The following is a 13828-nucleotide window of genomic DNA, read 5'->3' as shown; positions in this document are numbered from 1 at the left end:
TAGCACACGTACGTCTGCAACTGCAAGATGTCTGGTAAAAAAACTTCATCTGGAAAGCATCTGTTTGCTAACATCTGATAGACGTCTTTAAGATGTTAGTTTTTTTTAAGAGTAACATTAAAATAAAATAAAAGACATTCGAAAGTTCGCCCCGAGCCACCTTAATAGGTTTGCTGACAATAACGTTTTTTAATATATATATATATATATATATATATATATATATATATATATATATATATATATATTAATATATATATTATTTATTATTATTATAAATCAACAATAAACTGTTAAATAATGGCAGTGTTTATGTTTTAACATTGTTCCATACTATTCTGTTTGATCTGCTGTTGCTATGGTTACCTTAAGGGAACGCGATTTCGGATTGCAGACGTCTATTTACTGAAAATATAAATAGGCGAACTGACTAACTAGTAACCCATCTTTTGTACTTAGGGACTGTTCGTTATTTATTTAAGGGGCCACCGGAGGAGTTTTGAGATCTGTTGTCAAAAAAGACATGACCCTCCCTTCGCCAGCAATAATTTTTTCTATGACCCTCCAAAATGATTGTGAAAAAAGGCATGACCCTCCCCGATAATTTATTGATTAGCCTAATTCTGTACTGGTTTGCGCTTGGCAAAGATGTTCAGATAGCCATTGTTTGTTTGTTTTTTAAACCATAAACTCTTGCTTTCTCATCTGGCTGTAACGATAGACCAAACCTACGATTCGGTTTGTATCACGATTTTTTATTTTAGATTTGAAAAAAAAAAAATCATGTTTTCGGTTGCGAATAAAGCATCTAAAAGCTGTCACAAAGAACCGGCAAAAGTAATGATTATTAATATGTCATATATAGCTAGACATTTTAATTGTTTTTAATAAACAAGTGTTTTCTGTGTCTACTGCAAAGATGAAGTTGACGATGCGTCGCGATCTTCTCAGAACGCGCCAGAGAGAAATGCACATTTCATAAGGAGAAAGCAGTCTGTTTTCCTTCGTTTTGAATTGTTCTGCATGTTTAAAAGTAGACATTTCAAGCTTTCTATATATTTATCAGGTCTATGAGGCAAGTAGCATAGCCTACCTTACGCTGAGTTTCGGTTCATTTATGAGACAAGAGTCCAGTTCACTCGCCCGCGCCTCCGTGTCATGATTATCTATTTTCTACTATATTTAGACTACTTCTTATTTATTAAATCCAGATGAAACATTGATTAAAATTAAGATAAAATTAATAAAAAAACGAAATTCACTTTAAAGAAAGGCTTTGTGCTTTCTGTTTGAGGTCTCTGTGCAATTTTTAAAGTCGCTTCAGAGCAGTCATGTCCGTGCGTAATGGAGAACTGTCATGTCCGTAACATTTTTTTTTTTTTTTCACATAAATGTAAACACGAAAAATAAAATAAAAATAATATAAAATGTAATTTTCTGTGGAGGCCGATCTTTATTCATCCGGTGGGTATATATATTTTGGTTTGCACAGTGTAATTTATAGAATTACTAAAAAATATTTTGCCACCTAAAAGTTAAAGATTTTTTTGTGTCACGTCACGTGTATTTCCCTCATATTAAATATAAAATGCGTGTGTAGACTGATATTTTTCTAATGTCTTGACTCCTTTCAGACGTTTCAAATAAATGCATTTTCTGAGAATTTTTATTTTAAGTTTTGACTGCAAATGTCACGTCCATTCACTGGAATCGCCCAATTTTAACGAATTTATCCTCAACTAGTTTTTGTGGTGTAGGTCTATGTATTTTATGTTAACTTAAATAATAGCCTACTAATAGTGATTTAAAGATGTGGTAGCGCTGCGAAGATCGCGAGTCGTCAACTTCATCTGTCTAGCCGACACTGACATAAAAAATAACTGTTTTATTAGTAAACAATTAAAATGTCTCCTGCTATATTGAACATATTTGCCTGTTCCTTACAAAACACTGACAGTGGGGTTTTTGACTGTTTTTTTTTTTTGTTTTGTTTGTTTGTTTGTTTTTTTGAGCCGCTGCGGACAAATTATTTCGACACACACACACACACACACACACACACACACACACACACACACACACACACACACACACACACACACACAATATTGATAAACAGGATTTGTTTGTTGCTTTTTTAATACAATAAAAATTTAATTTCATTTATTGTTTAATAAAATTAAAAGCCTATTATTTTTAGTTTATTAACAGCAACAACAGCTGTAAAGATGAAGTTAACGATCGCCATCTCCGTAGTAGTGAACACGCCGAGAGAAATGCACATCATTACATAACCAGAGAGTAGCCTATTTCTTTTCGTTTTAAATTGTTAAAAAGACATTTCAAGCTTTCTTAAGATATATTTCATGTGAGAGGCATATGCTGAGTTTCGTTAAGTTAGGAATAGGATGAGATGCGCTCCTGTTTACGAGCAGTGCAAGTGACCACGCGGGCGCCTCTATGATTTTGTTGTCTGCTATATTTGGTATTTGGCAATTGGTTGATAAAACAAAAATATTAAAATTAAGATACAATTTATACAAAACGAAATTCACTTAAAAAATCTTTTCTGCAAAACAAAACTTAAATCAAATCATCAAAGTGGTCAAAATCATGTCCGACCCGCTCCATGTCTCTCGATATTGCGTATACTCGTGTGTGCGGTTCACTTTTCATAATCAACATAGATGAAAAAATAACATTATTATATTTTAACAAAAATGAAAATAAATGAGCTTATTTAATGGTAACAACACAGTAGGCCTACAGACTCTGTATTTGTACAAATTGCTGCACATTCATTTAATTCTGAATTTTGCACACACAAGTTGAAAGGCATTTGTTTGTGCATGCATGTAAAACATCTGCAACATTTATCAAGTTCACTGATAATTATGCGTGCATTTATTAATTATTATCTTAATGAATAATGTAACAAGGACGAAGCATGTAAACTGTTTGTTTAGAATTTGGATCGATCATCGCAAATAATAGATCCGAATGAAGAAACGTACAAAACCATAGGCTATAGAAAATGGGTGGGCCCGGACCTAAATGCCCACCCGGGCCCAATGGTAGCGCCGCGGCTGGTGGTAGGCTAATCCTACATCTTAAACATCGTGGAAACAAAATAAGAATGGAAACTAAAATATGCAGTATCGCCCTACAGCGCACATTCTATCAGCAGTTCTGGCGCCTCAGTCCCTATACTGTTAAACTCGACGTACGTTCACATCACATGTTAATGCAGCGCTAGAGTTACACTCACAGGACACTGTGCACTTAACAAAAGTTCATTATTTGCTCGTGCTTTAAAGCTTTGCCGGGTAAACATTTCTTTGGCATTCTGTTCTGACATGATGCACTTTTTCTAAGCGCGAACTGAAGCGCACACTGTCAAACAGCGCCAAACTGGATTTTTGTTGGGTCATGCCATCTGATATCGAAGGGGGGCTGGTAACGCGAGATCAACATGGAGCTAAATGGAAAAAAATAGCACCAAACAAGCCATTTTGAAATGTTGCTGTTTTAATGAATATAAAAGTTGGGTGACCCTCCCCCTAGACTAAAAAAAGTTGGATGACCCTCCCCTCAATAAAGAATAAAAATACATGACCCTCCCCTATTTTCCTCCGGTGGCCCCTTCCATAAATACCGAACGGTCCCTTAACCTACTAAAATGTTTGAAACTCTAATTGAAACTATTATGAATAGTAGTATTCTATTATAAATAGTATTTATTACTATTCATAAATATTATGAATCTAATATTACTATTATTATGACACCCCATAATTCACACCTTATTTGGAAACAGATAATGTGTAGACATTAGATGTCTATACTATAAAGTGTTTTTCATATAAACGTCTGATTATAAAGCATTTTATGTGATGATGATGATGATGATGATGATATGATTTAGCAGTTCAGACAATTCCTGCATCAAGGAGCATGCTTATCACAGCAAAGCTTTGCACTCTTTCTCCTTTGTCAAAATGCTCAGTGCTGAGCTCTATTAAATGCAATATCTGTTTTTTGCACGAATCTATATCCTTGCCGACTGACAAAGCTGTGATTTTTCCCGACGCATGCAGCTGTATTAGGGCAACGTGACGTCATCGACTGTATGTGACTGTATCCAGCGCGTGCCGCGGAGCGCGTGCTCTGAGCACATGGAAAAGGGCTCGAGACAAAGTGCCCAAAGAATAACCTCACACCTGAAATGGAATATCAGTTACAACTTAATCAAATCTGGAGCAAAAGGGGTAGGTGTTGCAGTATTTTCCATTGCACTGCGATATTATTATTTTTTTTAGAAGCACACACGTGTTCATCTTATTATTGATGCATAACATTGATTCTTTGACAATAGGGTATATGTGCATGGTATTAGAAATGTTAATTTAAGGTAATAGAAAGATATATTCTGTCTTAAGGGTTTTATAATACCTATTCATATCAAGCAAGTAGGAATACATTGTTTATAAGATATTAATTCGAATGTATGTCAGTCTCCTTGTATAGAAATGAAGAGCAATTTTATATTCTCACCTGCCAAAGGTAAAAGAAAGGCTATTATTCTTGTAACACATTTTCTTTCAATCCAGTGTTATTTTCTTTAAAATTTTGTTATATTATGCCTGCTGTTAATCTGAGATTGTATTTATTCTATTTGATTTATGTTTGATCATGAGTTAAATTTATTATCTATTATCTGTCATTTCGTCTGTATTATAGATTGCTTAAACTTTGATACCAAAAATATTTGTTTTCACTACCAACAGCTGCAATTTGTTTGATGGAGTTCCTTTTGTCTATATGTCATTTGACAAAGAGGTTGTGTGCAGCCATATTGCACCACTACGCTTTCATTGTTTTATATTCCCCCTGCATTAAAATAGTCTTCATAGCATCTCAATATGATGTGCTGATTAATCTATTTTTTTACCGTCCTAACATAAACCTTAATTTACCATATTATATATTCTGAGAAATGCTTGTAAGCATTTTACATTAATAAACAAATTTCAGTTTTCAGATAAGGTATAAACAAAGCATGTTTCATCTCCAGCACAGGGCATAATAGTTTTGTAGACAATATAGAATGCATTGATTGTTTATATTTGAGTTTTAGCATGAACAGTCTGTGCATTTCAGGTGTGTTTGTAAATCTTTGCATAGATCAGAATAGACCATCTTTTTCGGTATCTGTTTTGTCAGCTGATACGTGTATGCATGCAGATACATTTCAAAGTTGACTAACAGGTGTATGTTGTTAAGGTGTATGCAAACGTTCTGTATGTACAGCTTAGACTATTTCTATACATTTTATTCTGCAATATTAAACACCCAGAGTGTACATTAAAACGGTTGTGTGCAAAGAAGAACACCATCTAATACCTTTAGGCTCATTCATATAAGTATTCTATTACAGAAAAAGTAAGCAGTTGCTTGTAAGCAGAAAGAAATTGGTTCCCTTAACCCATCCCTCTCCAGGGTCACATGGTTCCCCTTGGCAATGGCAGCACACGTCTGACTGAGGGAGGTAGACCACACACTAACACAGTCAAGGTCTGTTCTGGCCTCAGGGTTAGTCTGAGACAGAGGCAAATCCTGGAGTGAAGACCACATGTCAGTTGTTTTTGCTAGGAATATAAATGTAAATACAGGGCGCCTCAGATAGGACTGAAATAATAAGCTATTATATATTGATTGCGATCCACAAATGCAACCAATAAGTGCTAATAGACATTCTCTTGACAGACCCTTTTTATCAAGTGACCTGCTGCACTTTAAGCGCACATTAAGAGCACATTGGTGCGTCATTTGAATTCCTTCTTGTCTTGTTGGATTCCCTAAGTTTATGCATGCAGATTAAATGTACTGCCAAACTTTGAACAAACCCCTAACTGGAATTCATTAGTTCGCCTGCCCATTCAGCTTTAAAGGTTAATAGTAAACTAACTTGGCTTGCTGTCCTTGGAGGAGGCTCGGCTTGAACTCTGTGTTAAAATGATGGAATCGCACCTAAGAGGATAGAGATAGTTTACTGGAGGAGAAGGGGAGGAGGAGGGCTGCCGGAAGAATTTGTCAATGGGATGACGTGGTGTCTGCTGTTTATATAGTACGTTCGTAATGATGATGGACAGGACTGAATGTTAGGCTCCTCCCGAACTTACGTTTGGAACTTCAACGTATAATAAATGTGCTTTGTATGAGAATGATGACGTGAATCTTGCAGCTTGTTGAGGAAAGGTGTACTACTACTATTACTATTTGACCAGACTTATGGTTTTCATCCAGTAGACCAAAAAATGGGTGAAAAAATCTCATATACACTTCAGGGAAAATCAAAGAACGAACTGGTGTGACGTCATTCCAAACAAAATCAGGCCTAAACAAAGTTCGTTTGGAGTTCGAAACAGCTTGCCGAAGCGAACTTTCTGGAAAAGTTTGCTTTAGATTGTAAAGCACCTTTGGTCTGTGGCGATGACGCAATAGGTAGGTGTGCTCTGGGTCTTCGCCTTCTTTGATGTTTTTGTGGTGGTTCAGTTTACATGGGTAACTGCTCACATTTAACTTTGTATTCATCTGATCTTTATTAGTGCATCTGTTTTGGGGAACAAAGTCTATTAAATATAGTTCTGTGTATAACTTTTGCTATATGACGTATGCAAGTGGACTCCAAGAACTCTGTTGAGCTGCAGTGCAGATAAATTGGATCCATCAGCTGTGTTATAGGCTGTGAGAGAGGGTGGAACAGGCTCCTTTGGCAACACAGAGGCCGGCCTGTTTTCGTTCTTTGGATGATTTTCCATGTGTTATGTAATCCCTCCCCCCAGTTTGGAATGGAGTTCTCCACTACGGCAAGATCTGAGCACACTGCAGAACTGTGTCTTTGTCTTTGCCGTCTCTTTCTTTAACCTCTTCCCCCCTAACCCAGGCCCCTGTAAACAATGACATCACTTCCTGCTGACATCACTCTTCTCTCTGCCTACAGACCTTATGCACCAGAGAAACAAGCGCACAGCCATCTTTAGAACATTGTCTTTGAACTTCTGTTTTGCAGTCAGTCACTCTATATATTTCTATGGCATCGCTGTCCAGGAGTAACTAGCTGGTGAAGTAGATTTACTTAATGTAAAGTTAACGAAAGTTATCATGAGGATTATAATGTTTAAAGCAGATGTTTTAACAAATGTCAGTAGACCGGGAAGATTTTAAAACGAGCCGTTCATTCATAAATGCAAGATCGCTGTGAAAATACAGACTGGAAGACAAAAGACAACGAGCGGAGAGCTGAAAAGGGGCGGGGCTACACAAGGTCTTTTCATTTTCGAAACACAAATGTAGATATTTTCAAGAAACCGGAGAGATTTCTGTCCCTCCATTGACAGTCCATGCAACTACTTTGTTGCTTCAAAAAGTTCATAAAGAGATCGAAAAATTAAGTTTAGTCCAAATTTTCGGAAGAGACACGATCGTTGTTTTTGTTACTGAAGTTAATCACAGTGACAATGCTAAAACGCGAGACCCAAGAATGAAAAAATATAGTTACAAATTTCTTTAGGAAACATAGGGCTTTTACTAAAAGTTAATGAGAGTGGAAAGTTCTGCACATAATCTACTGACGACGCACAAATTAAAGAACACAGACACAGCCAGATCTACCAAGAGCAGCGCAAATGAGTTAGCCTGACTACGTCAGACTTCGTACTTCCGCTCAATTTCATTTCGCTTCTGTACTCAGTCTGAGACAGCGTCAGAGCTTTCCGTTTTCCTCCGGCCTGAAAACAGCCAGCCAATCAACGAACAGAGGGCGGGCTGAGAGCCGTGACGTAGACGCTGATTGTACCGTGGATGCGTAGATTTACTTCACATAATCTGCAAAAGTCGTTCACAGCCATGTTCACTCCGGTATTTCGCTCGATGGTTTTGTTTTCGCATCATACATGTGTTTACAGTGGAAGTTAGATGCGGCTGAGCATGCGTATAACACACGCCATAACCAAACGTTATGTGATTGGCTTACGGGTAACCAATGATTTTAAACTTCAGACAAGCCCCCCCCCCCATCCCCCCCATCCCCCCCCCCCCCCCCCCCCGCGAGAAAGAAAACGCTTTTCAATTATGCCATGCCAGACTCTGTCTACGAAGCAAAGCGAAGTAGCAGAGTTTGGTATTACCAGGCTACAAATGAGTGCAAATACCAGTAAATTGACTAGCGCAAACCTTAGTAAATCACCTTTTATGAATCTTTTAAATTCTCCTCCCATAAATTTTGCATCTGAAAGGGAAACTCCTACAAATGCATATGCAATACGGTCAGCCGCAAAAATAACTGTGCCCATGCCTTTTCAGCATTTTTCACTGCCTGTCTTTAGTAAATCCTGACAGTAGTTTTCTAACACCAAAAGAGGGTTTGCCTGGCGCAAACTGTTAGTAAATCTGGCCCTATGTGAATTAAAATCAATACACTATTCATTAACTTATAACATTTTATATCACCAGCAAATCATTTTTAACATATCATGATGCAAGCATGCTCTCTCTCTCTGTCTTTCTTTTAATCAGTTGCCCTCTCCCTTTTCTCACTCTTTCCATCAGACGGCAGTGACGGTGGTGGCGGCGTCTGTGTTTTGCCTGGCCCTGCTGACCCCGTGCTGTCAAACTGCCAGTTGGCTTTCTGCTTTTTCTCGGGTTGTGTTAGCTATGTGAGAGCTGGCGTTCACAGAGTGCATTCTAGGTATAAAAACAGCACTGGCAAATTAAACCCTCCAGATTTACACACTTAAAGAGACATGTTTGGACCACCAGAGTTCAGGACTCCCGCTGTAAGCCTGCTCATTTACAGTCTGGGAGCGCAAGGCACCTCTGTGAATATTTAAGCAGACCTCCCCAAGACAAACATGCAGACGGATACATGCGCGAAAGCACACGCAAAGTCTTTTTCAAACAGATGTTGAGGAAACAGTCTGTGATGTCAGACTCTACTCCAAAAACAAGCTTGTTTTCAGAATTATAGACTGAATTATGTTTATGTACTTAGGGCTCAACACTAAGGATTTTGTCTTCTGGCCCAGTCAGTCCAGTGGTTCACATTTTTACTTGCCCTGCCAAAATTTTCACTGGCCTTGCTCTAAGAAAACTTAAAACAATAAAAAAAAAATGTTATTGAGCCATTTAATTCTAAAAACTACTAGCCTAAATAATATTTATAGCCTAAATAATATAAAGTCAGTAATAATAGTGCAAATGTAATAGTATAAATGAAAGCAGTAGAACAAAAACATTTTTTTTTTAAATAAAATAAACAATTCTTTAAGTTTTAATGTAGGCTAGATATAACAGTAGTATTCAGGTATAGAAATTGAACTATCAAATATAAAATAACACTGCAGAGTCTTTACTGTATAAATTAAATATAGATTAACCCTTAATGTCACAAAAGTTATTTAATCAAGAGGAGTAAGTGATTTTCTCTTTTTCTTTTCCTTGTTTAACATTAATGGGATAGTTCACCCAAAAATGAAAATTCAGTCATCATTTACTTACCCTCATGTTGCTACAAACCCATAAGACTTTCGATATGAGAAAAGATATGTTTAATAACATCTGAGCCAGTTCTTTACTCTCCATTCATTCACAGTCCACACAACTACCAATTTGACACTTCAAAAAGTTCATAAAGAGTTCGCAAAACTAATACACATGAATTGAGTGGTTTAGTCCACATTTTCTGAAGAGACACAATTGCTTTATATGATTAACAGATTGAATTTAAGCTTTTATTCACATATACACATTGATCAGTGAACATAAACAGAACCGATCCTGCTTGACACACGAGAACAATTGGTTCAATCGTGCTGCGTAACACATGAGAATGAACCTCATTGGTTCTGGTATGTCAAGCATGTTTGAGCTTCTGTTTATCATAACAGATGTGTGGATTGATGAATGTTTAAATGTGAATAAAATCCTAAATTCAATCTGTTCATCATATAAAGTGATTGTGTCTCCTCAAAAAAATTGGACTAAACCACTCAATTCATATGCATTAGTTTTACAATCTCTTTATGAACTTTTTAAAGCCTCAAAGTGTTACCTGTAGTTGCGTAGCTGTCAATGAAGAGACAGAAATCACTCAAATTTGATCAAAAATATCTTCATTTGTGTTTTGAAGATGAACGAAAAGTCTTATGGGTTTGGCACGACATGAGGGTGTATGCGGGTCTATGCCTCGCCAAGACAGGCATTTTGACATATTTTATGTGTAGTTGTCAGTTCATGCGCAAGAAGATGCGAATGAGAAGTCAGTATTTCAGTATTTGCACACAGCTTTCTGTGCGTCCTTATTGTCAAGCCCTGAGACTCTCTACTATGTGATCTGTGATGTGTCAGTACTCTGCAGTAGAGACTATTTATGTCTGTCTCAGGCTTAAATGAAAGGGTATTTGTATATGCAATAGGTACCTCAGTGTAAGGGATGACTGTTGAATGTAAGCTGCTAAAGACTTAGTATAGACTAGCGCTTGTGACAGTATGTAAGCAGCTCAAACAGACTCAGACACACATACGCAACAATTCCAAGCAATATGGAAATATCTAAGGACTATTTGTGCTTGAGCATAAGTAAATTATTTGATTTTCCACTGTTATATTGACATATGAGAAACCAGGTAAGGAAATAAACAGCCTAGCGATTGGACAAATAATTTCATTTCTGATTGCATTTGAATTCTTGTAAACAAAAGCTTCTTTTTAAATATATTGGCATTATACCGGTTATTCTCAAAATGAAAAACATTGTGCAACTGGTGTTTGAAGAATAGGCAGGCATCTGATGCCTGACCTGGGATGACCTGACTGTGAGCGCTGTGGGATTAGTTTATAGAGAGTTGAGCTTCAGGACACATGCTCTGACTGTTTTAACACTGCAAGCATAAGCAGTGTGTAAGTGAAGTAGCAGCGTACCTGAAACAGCGGGCTCCTGTCAGTCTGGTCTCATGGTTAATATGTAGGTATCAGTACGTAACGTTTTCAGGTGCAAAACGTACATTTTTGTTCGTTTGGAAAGATGCTGAAACGTACAATATGGACGTACTGACAACATTTAAACGTAAACATTATTATGTATTTGGGTCAATGACGTATAAGGATTTTCGACAGGCCAATTTTAAAATACTAAAAATAATAATATCTGTTGCAATTGTTCAAACATTAAGGATGTTGTGTACACCTAAATTCATTTAAAAAATTAAATTTAAGTGATTTTAGTGTTTTTTCATCTAGATGAATTGTCTGTAGCCTTTAAAAAATGTCACGTGGTGCGACCGTGATTTATCTTAAAATTTATTAATTTCCTTAACATGCTTAAACATTATTTTACAAGTTCTTAGTAATTAAAGTGTTTAGAAACCAAGTATTTGCATTTCTTTTGAGTTTTTGTAAATAATGATCTCATTCTTTGTTCTATAATTTCTGAGCTGCCTTCTTAAATCTAGTTAACAGACTTATTTTTCCTGTAAATCACATAAAACTGATAGAAATGTTTTAAAAATATAATTTACTAAAGCATACTGTATCTGTGATTCATATTTCAGCCACAGAAATAAGATATTTTATTTTAAATTTAATACAGTGATTGCTTTTATTGGTCGCACCAGATAAGTGGTCGCTCCAAATGACACGAAGACCTTATATAGTTAAAAATCTATTTAAAGAGATCAATGAACAATACATTTTATACAAACAAATTGATTTAAACCAGATTTTATACAAATTTCACAGAATTTTCCTGAACATAAACATTTAATAAACTTTTTTTTCTAAAACTCACATCACAAACACAAGTGCACCATTTAATTTAACTTGACTTAGAATTTCTTTCTAACAAATAATAATGTTATAGATATAAATTATTTCATAAAAGTATTGTATACAGTTAACATTTGGGGTCAATCGTTTTTTTTAAGTAATACTTTTATTAATCAAGGACACATTCAGTGTCACATTCAGGCGCAGGCTATAATGTTACGAAAGATTCTATTTCAAATAAATGCTGTTCTTTTGAACTTTCTATTCATCAAATAATCCTGACATATAAAATGTATCACAGTTTCCACAAAAATATGAACATTGATAAAAATCAGAAATGTTTCTTGAGCAGCAAATCATTAGTGACTCTGGATCACAAAACCAGTCGCACAGGGTATTTGTGGCAATAGCCAACAATACATTGTATGGGTCAAAATTATAGATTTTTTCTTTTATTCCAAAAATCATTAGGATATTAAATAAAGTTTTATATTTTGTAAATGTCCTACCATAAATTTCTAAACATTTATTTTTGTGAGTGAATATAGCAATATCGCAAACATAAATGGACAACTTTAAAGGCGATTTTCTCAATGTTTCGATTTTGTAGCACCCTCAGATTCCAGATTTTCAGTTGTATCGGCCAAATATTGTTCTATTTTAACAAATCATACATCAATATAAAGCTTATTTATTCAGCTTTCATATGATGTATAAATCTCAATTTCAAAAAATTGACCCATATGACATTGACCCATTGAGTGGTTTTGTGGTCTAGGGTTACATATTAGAATGATTTTTGAAGGATAATGTGACACTGAAGACTGGAGTAATGATGCTGAAAATTCAGCTTTGATCACAGGAATAAATTACAGTTTACTATATATTCACATAGAAAACAGATATTTTAAACTATTTCACTCTTCTATGTAATACTATTTCACTCTTCTCCTATCAAGGTACTCCGCTCTTGCTGCAGGGTCAGAATTTTTTCGCTTGGCAGGCAGTGGCATCTGGTAAAATAGATTAAAATAGTTTTAAATAAATAAATAGGCAATAATAAATACACTACAAATAAATGCAGTATTACTAAACTGAAATTACATGCTCTAATTCTTTTTTTCTTTTTTTTTGCATTTTTCTCATATTGTACAAAGAGTGAACATAAACTGTCTGAAATATATTTAAAAAAATCCCAAATTGCATAAAAATCTATTCCAAATGATACTAAAGTAAAGTACTTTTTTTTAATATAAACCGTCGATTGAATATAAAAGCATAAAACTGCCAATCTAGGACATATATCTATCATTGAAAACAGTCTGCAGTGGTCGAACCACATGATATTTGGTCGCACCACATGATATTTTCAAATTCAGTCATAATTTACAGGCACAGAATTGGCCACCTAAACAAAACAAGCTAGCTTGCCAAAAAAGGTCACTATGAAATTTATAATAAAAATATATATTTGTAGAAATAACTTTAATATTAAATTTTTTTTTGAGGTCATACCACATGACATCCAAATTTGGGAACTACATACCAACCATTACAAAGGTTTATTTTTTTTCCAATTTGAGAGAATTACAAACCTGCTTGCTGCTTCCATGGGTCCTTGGTAAATTGGTTTATGATGTAACTTCCTGTGTTTGAATAGTTTTCAACATATAAGTCCCAAAATGGTAGTTCTTTGATGGTCACACCACATGATATTTCATAAAATGGACATCATCGGACAAAGTTTGTTTGTGTATTATGATGGAAATATAAATGCAAATGCTTTGAATTTTTTTAAAGGATTACAAAACATTTTGGAAATCATGCCAAATAGTGCAGAATATAAATTTGAATAAATTCAGAGTAATTTCAAAGATGTTTTCAAAACAGAAGTTATGGCCGGACGGTCGCACCACATGATGTTTTGACACTTTAAATAACAAAAAAAATAACAAATAAGTAAAGGTTTTTGAAAAGTTAAAGTGAGTACATACATGGGAGAGGT

General features: G+C 35.4%; 1 long non-coding RNA gene across 1 annotated transcript in view; it reads left to right on the top strand.

The window, feature by feature from the left end:
* Positions 1–4073: 4073 nt before the first annotated feature.
* Positions 4074–13828, top strand: part of LOC311075389 — a 30096-nt gene continuing 20341 nt past the window's right edge. The window contains exon 1 of the long non-coding RNA XR_014604485.1: positions 4074–4268. This is a non-coding gene — a long non-coding RNA (uncharacterized lncRNA). The remainder of the gene's footprint in view (positions 4269–13828) is intronic.

The sequence above is a fragment of the Abramis brama genome, assembly GCF_963993115.1.
Source record: "Abramis brama genome assembly, chromosome: 24".
Lineage (NCBI taxonomy): Eukaryota > Metazoa > Chordata > Actinopteri > Cypriniformes > Leuciscidae > Abramis > Abramis brama.
The sequence above is the reverse complement of the archived record's forward strand: the minus strand, read 5'-3'. Positions and strand labels throughout refer to the sequence as shown.